Raw genomic sequence first — 7635 nt, 5'->3', positions numbered from 1 at the left:
ATACTTTGGGGAAAGCCTCAGCTAGAAACCCCACTATATGTATTATCATACGAGATGGAAACACATAGGAATTATACAAAGCCTTAGCTCTCACAACTAGCCAGCTCTCAGTACAATCCTCACAGATGTTCACAGGAAATCTTGGTTGCTCTCCAACCTTCCTCTCTACCCTCCAAGCTCATATTTCCTTGCGTTGTTCCTTGTGGATGGTCTTCACCTCACCAAGTGGATGACCTCCTGTTATAGACATTTTTGGGCACTGCAACCCCAAGCATAAAATTCCCATAAACCAAGGGCTCCTAAGTCCCTAAAAGTGTTGTTCCAACCCCACTGGTCAAAACAGGATCATTTCACCTGCTCCATAGGCAAAGTGTGTTGCATCTCACCTAAGTACACTCTGTGGGTGTGTTGCATTTCAAAAAGCCCTTCTATGGGGTGCTATGGACAAGAAGAGACAAATGGCAGTGTCAATCCGGGAGGTGGAGAGGCATGGAATCTTCCAGAAACTTCTCCTGTGACACTTGCCTCTCTGAATTCGACCAAGGATGAGTAAGAGATCATCAATCTCCAAGTGGAAGCAAGAACTATCAGAGGGAAGACACTAATCAAATCATAAGCTGACTCATCTCCCTTACATATATCTATATATGGATCCCTCATCCCAAAGATCCAGAGGCTGGAATTTTGCATCTTGTAAGGAATTGCTATTGGTTTCTTGAGGCAACATCATAGTGTTGGGTGATCTAAGCTTTGCATGAGGTGAAGAAGGGCTTACTTGCTGAGAGTATGATGCTGGGTCAGAACAACTAGTTGTAACTCTCTTGGCTCTTTCTTGATTATCAATAAAGCTATTCAAGTTTTCCTCCATACTCTTGTGTAATCTATGTTTTGTGCATTTGTATGGTCAAGTTACATCTGATCCTAGATTGTTTATGATAATAGATCCATTTTCTCATATAGTGTTATGTTGCTTTGATTCTACAGGTACTCTGTGAAGCTGGGTATACAAGGAAGTGAGTAGCAAAGGACTATCAGAAGAGAGAGGAATCGAGCAAGGATCCAAGCACAAGACAGAGGTTGGTATCCTTTATTCTTCTCTCATCTATCTTTCATAAAGGAAAACGAAAGTAGTTTTACTTTGTTTGTTTCTAAGGTAGCTACCACACCTTAGTGGGATTAGTAGTTCTGCATAGACATTTTTCCCTGTAACAAAATGGCGACTCCACTAGGGAATGACTAGGTTGTTTGTTTATCTACATTTGTTTACTTTATAAACTTACAGACGGAGCCTGAAGTTGAGCCAGGTAGCTTTCGAACTACATTTTCTATGCAAATGCAAAGTAGATAAATGTCGCTTCAGTCAATCTCCGGGTTTTGTTTATGAATTAAACAACTGATTTACAAACTCTCTAATTGCCCTTGTGGTGGCTCTAGTAACCTCCTTAGATCTACCCCTGTTGTTGATTTACTGATTACCACTTGCTCGGCCAAAATCCCTGAACTGAACTAGAAACTGTGACCTGGAACCCAAGCAAAGTCTCGTCTCTGGCCTAGCGCACTCTCTGTTCTGTGAATCTAAAATTCAGCGCACTTCTCGAGTGTAGTAGGTGCGCTGCATTTCAAATTCACTATGTTACAGGTGCGCTGATCAGACTAGGCATTGTTCCTAAATTTTGGTTTCTGTTCACTCTTTTCAGACCTATTCAAGAATTTTGCTGCCTGTAGTCAGTACACATCTGTTTGAAACCCCTTTCCTTACTGTCATTCCGCCTCCATTGTGCAAAGAACTGTAAATGCTTTTGTGTATTTGTTGAGTCATTTTCAGTTCTCCTTTGCAAAAAAGTAACGTAATTGTACTGTCGTTTCTTGATTTGAAAGTGTCGCAAGTGTCGTTTTCAGTCATAGAAGAGAGTCTGATTGCTCTTGATAGTCGATTACCCTGTTACTGTTGTATTTGATCTGAATTTGTAATTTTTTTTTAGTGTCAAAAGAAAGTCTTCATTTCCAAATTGCAAAGTGTTGTCATTGTCTTCATTATGATTTTGAAAAGGAACTTGTTAGTAATTGTCGCTTGAAAAGTAATTCAGATTTGCGCATTAGCTTTCTTTTTATCATTCACATATTAAGAAGGCTGAAAACAAATACATGCATGTGCATTTGCATTTATACTGTTTGATTGGTTTGATTTAGGACAAGTGCATATAGTGTGTCCTTTTTGCTCTTTGTTGAAATAATTCTGTCTTTCTTTCCTTAGTAGCTAGAATTTTCATTCCACAAAGAAGATAAAAGACTGTTTATCATCTTAGATTGCATTTTAGGAATTGTACATCTACATCACGTGGTGAACCTGAAAGGCAAATTTCTTAAGCAAGATCAACTATAAAATAAATTTAATGAATCTAACAATGCTTTGGAACCTAACGCACAACATCTAGAAGTCTAGGCTAGATACGTATTCCAGCGTCGTAAAGCCTGGTAACTGTTGTTCTCACTGTTGGTTGGGTTATTCCTCCACTTTGAGACGATAAGTGCCAGTACGGACTTGTGCTCCCACGTACCGTCGAGTATATTTTGGGATACCACAATAGGCTTAATCCTTTATCCTTGGGAAGTTGTGTCTGTCGCCCTATCGATCGCAATGCACTGAACACAGCATTCAGGAAGATTGACTGCCGTACAGTAAAAAGTATTCTATAGTTTTGCGATTGGTTTGGTAATCCCTCTGCCTAGATTTCCAGAGCAGTCCCTTTCGTTCCTTTTCAGGCTCCTTAACGGAAAAGGTCCATTTGAGCACTTGTCACTTCAGGCTCATTAAAAATCAAAGGCGACTAGAGTCATCTTTTGTTTTTTCTCGACTCTTTAAAATTGAAAAACAAGTTGTGTCAAAGCGTATAAAATTTATTTTAAACGGAATAATCGTCACCTTTCCTACGTTGGTCTTAGGTTGAGAAAATGGAGTCTACCAACCAAGGAGTTCCCCTTGGAGGAAATCCTAGTCCCTTCTCCTCTTGGGGAGATGTTGGTGCACCCCACATGGCCACATTGTCACTTCTAGGATTGACGATTGGCTTGCCCGTATGGCTTTTCTCAACCTGCGTCGTTCAGAACACCGCGATTCTTGAACAATCGAGTCAGCAACTAGACAATTCCAGAGTTATCCCCCAACCCTCTAATTCGTCCAATTCTTCCTCTCCTCCTTCCTCTTCGCTTGATGGGGCTGGTAAAGCCAAAAATCAAGTATCTGAGAAGAATAAGGAAAATAAGAAGACGGAGAAGAAGAAGAAGGAGCCAAAGGCGAAAGGGGGCAACCAAGCATCGTCTAGTGAAAATCCACACACTGCACCGACCAGGCCTAAATCGCCATGTGTCATTTGCAAAGGAGACCACTATCATAGAGATTGTCCCTGCATCCCTCGGATCTTAAGCGACTGGTCTCCTCGTTTGCACAACCTAGTGTCGTCAACCTCTGATGATCATGTTGAAAACACACCGTCGACTAGTGAAAGTGAAGTCCCTGGACAAAAAGGAAAGTGCAAATTTCCTTGTAAACTGTGTGAAGGCCATCACACCGTCCACCATTGTTCCTTCTTAGACGAGGCTAAAAGAGTTTTGGACGATCGTCCGGTTTCACCATTACGACTTCCTCCTGGATATAAGAAACTCTTGCCAAGTCCGTCACTAGTTGAAAATCCGGCTGACCTGCCTAGGTGGTCGGCCGAAGCATCTGTCATTGAAGATAAACCATCTGAACCCATACCAGACGAAAGTCAAAAGGTCGAGGCGGCTGTTGACCTAGTCTTGCCTTCAGAGGTTTCATCTTCAGATGATACAGTCACCGAAGAGAACAAGGATGACACCGTCCAAATTCTTTTCGTAAACACAGACTCTGATGAACATGGGGGCAATTTACCCATTCCTTTACCGCAGGAAGGAAGTTCGTTAGAGTTGTACCCGACCGTCTATTCGGTCCCACCTCCAAGCAACCTAGTTGTTTCCTTCGATTGGAATCAGCTAGGCAGACCCCGTTTACCGGCTAGTATACCATTCTGAATCATTGCTCAAGTATATAGAATGGTTATGGCTAGTACCATCATAGATGAAGGGGCTTCTGTGAGTATCCTTTCCTCGACTGCTTGGAAAGCGCTTGGTTCGCCATCGCTTTTGCCTGAGATGAGAAATGTAACAGGCTTTGACAAAGGAACCAGTCGACTGTTAGGGATCCTTCCCAATGTGCCCATAACATTGAGAGGGAAAACCGTTCATATGAACGTAATGGTAGTCCAAGGACCCCTGGATTATAATCTACTCCTTGGATGAGACTATATTTATTGCATGGGAGCCATTGTCTCATCACTCTTTAGAGTAATGTGTTTTCCACACGAAGGAAGCGTGGTCAAGCTCGTAGACCAGCTTTCATTTCCCGGTTCACACATAGCAAATAGTCATATACCATCCCTAAATGGTCTTTTCATACAAGGAATGTCTCATCAATCCCCAGTCCGTCCTCCTAATGAGCACGAGTGATTCGGAGGACATGACTGAAACCCAGGGGGCATGCACCCTGGTCTGCTTCGGTAGGAAAACTTCAGATATATGGTAGGTTTCCGCGAGGGATATATGACTAGTCTGATGCTCCTGTCCGTGATTGGAAAAGGGGGTTGGACTGGAATAAGATTCCCTTGTCAAAGTTATGTGGGTGGAGGCGTCTGCGCCACTCGCCTTTGTCTATTTCGGTAGGCATCGCCGAAGAAGTGTTTTGTTTGCGATCCAGATAAAACAATCTTTGGTAACCTGAAAGAGGTAAACCTTTCCTGATAAAACAAATGTCTTGTCGGTAGAATAGAAGGTGACCTTGAAACTCTATTTTATACCTGGGGGCATGCAAACCTTTTGGCGTGCAAGCGAAGAGCGACCATTTATTTTTTTAAATTTGTAGGTCCTCTAACCCTTTAAACTCGTAGGATTGGTCGTTTCCTAACTTGCATAAAGAAAGGATGTGGGGAAAAGATTTAAAAATTGTCGTTTTTATATATGAGACATCCTTATTATACGACTGGATATATCGAGCAGTTTTAACGCGGACTTCATGCTCGTTAAAAAATAAACATAAGAAATGAGCAAATGTTTCCCCCAGCGTTTAAGCTCAATAAAAAATGAACCAATTCCCAGTAAATAATCATCATGAATGTAGTACTTCAACCTTTAAAGCCTTGGTCGTGTTACCATCATCACCTCCACTCTGTATTGGCCGATCATTCACATCCATTTGATTGTTTACCCCTTTTGAGGAATAGCTGCGAAGAGTGATCCCACTAGCCATCCTTGTAACACTGTCGTGATTGGAAAATTCCAAACCTTACCTGGAATCAGCTGCTACCCAATTTTATCACTCGTTCCTCAAAGACGAGTCTCCTTTAAGCTCTTTTCAACTGACTCATAAAATATGAAAAGATTGCAGAGCCATTGGCCTCTCCAACTCGTTAAAGGGACCGGAAGTGCTATCCCTCCTTTAGATTTTAATCTTTTTGGACCTGAGGGATTATTACACAAAAATATCGAGCGCTTGTTTTGTTAGGCTCATTAAAAGTATCAAAAATTCATCCCTTCTGTATTGTTTTATACTTTTTCGAACTTAAGGGATTAGATGACGAAAAAGGATTTTTGGAGTTTCCTTTACGTCCTTTTTCAGATTCTCTAAAATTGAAAAGGACCGAGTTATCTTTGTCGTTAAACTCGTTAAAACCTAATAGCGACAAACTTGTCCATAGCAGACAAGAATGAGTTTCACTATCGCTAGGCTCGTTAAAACATAGCGATGGGTTTGCCCGAAGGGAAAATTATAGAACAAGCATATTTTATCCTCCTCAAGCTTGACAAAAATAAAGAGGTACTGGTCAGCAATGACTGGGGAAAAATTGGGAAGAAAACTTGAAGAAACTTTGTTGGTAGCAAGTCGCTCTTGAACATGACACTTTCACTCCGCATCCAAGTCGGGTTGGGTTGTTTCATTCACCAGTCCCATCACACCATCCACATTTGGGGTTAATGCTACCAATCCATCATGTCAGTGTCGCCGATATGTTCAAGAGAAGTCACTCAGAGAATTCACCTGTGTCTCACCCGCTGCAATACATTTATACTCCATTCTTTCATGACGCCACCCTAAACCTTATATCACCAGAATGTTTTCACCTCCATTAAAATCATTTGCTCTGTTCCGTGTCATTGATGTGGGATTCATTAAGGCCCTCCTATGACGGATCGCTTCTTGTCAACATCAGCTCATTATCCAAGAAGTCGATCTAAGAACACCCCTTTCAGTACTTTGAAGCTTGCATGCCTCAATGGCAATTTTCTCACTTCCGGCGACAAGTTTACATTAATGGCCTTCGACCGAAAGATTTTGCGTGGTGTTCGACGCCAAGTCCTTTATTCACACCACGTGAATTGTACTACAGTACCTTGAGGGTCATTATCATTATCAGTGATTCTTCTCGCGCCTGTTAACAGCTTACATCATTGGCTGGTAATCAGGCGATGTCTTTCCATGTTCGACTCCAGAATATCTCTCACATGGATCGACTTGTACTTTGAGTGAAGATAGAACGAGATTGAAGACCCCGGATCTAGTTTCATCCATCCGGGCTGCGATATATATTCAGGAAAATAAAGACATAAAATGTACATCATTGTTGCACAGATAATCATCCAATCTATGGGATGATGGCTCTACCAGACTCATCAGTCTACACTTAGACGATTGTCTGTCCTATGTACATGAAAATGAATTTATAAAGCTGAGCATGGGAATGCCCGCCTCAGCTAGATCATGAAAATATTATGAATATAATGTATTGTATTGTATCTTATTACAGGTCTCCTCCCAGCTTGAAAGAACTTCGGATCCTCATGATAAAGCATTTCACCTGACATCAAAAAAGATTAACGACCTCATGATTTAGGGGGCAACTGTTATAGAAATTTTTGGGCACTGCAACCCCAAGCATAAAATGTACATAAACCAAGGGCTCCTAAGTCCCTAAAAGTGTTGTTCCAACCCCTAAAGGAACAAGGTCAACTAATTACAGCTTCTCCCAGAAGTTCTCCATGAAAAACTACTCAAAACTATCAAAACAGGATCATTTCACCTGCTCCATAGGAAAAATGTGTTGCATCTCACCTAAGTACACTCTGTGGGTGCGTTGAATTTCAAAAATCCCTTCTTTGGGGTGCGATGGGCGAGAAGAGACAAATGGTAGTGTCAATCCGCGAGGTGGAGAGGCATGGAATCTTCCAGAAACTTCTCCTATGACACTTGCCTCTCTGAATTCGACCAAGGATGAGTAAGAGATCATCAATCTCCAAGTGGAAGCAAGAACTATCAAAGGGAAGACACTAATCAAATCACAAGCTGACTCATCTCCCTTACAGATATCTATATATGGATCCCTCATCCAAGAGATCCAGAGGCTAGAATTTTGCATCTTGTAAGGAATTGTTGTTGGTTTCTTGAGGCAACATCATAGTGTTGGGTGATCTAAGCTTTGCATGAGGTGAAGAAGGGCTTACTTGCTGAGAGTATGATGCTGGGTCAGAACAACTAGTTGTAACTCTCTTGGCTCTTTCTTGATTATC

This window comes from Pinus tabuliformis, chromosome 9, assembly GCF_031772625.1.
Source record: "Pinus tabuliformis cultivar Carrire ecotype Pingquan chromosome 9, CPIR1, whole genome shotgun sequence".
NCBI classification, from domain to species: Eukaryota; Viridiplantae; Streptophyta; class Pinopsida; order Pinales; family Pinaceae; genus Pinus; species Pinus tabuliformis.
This window is presented reverse-complemented; position numbering follows the sequence as displayed.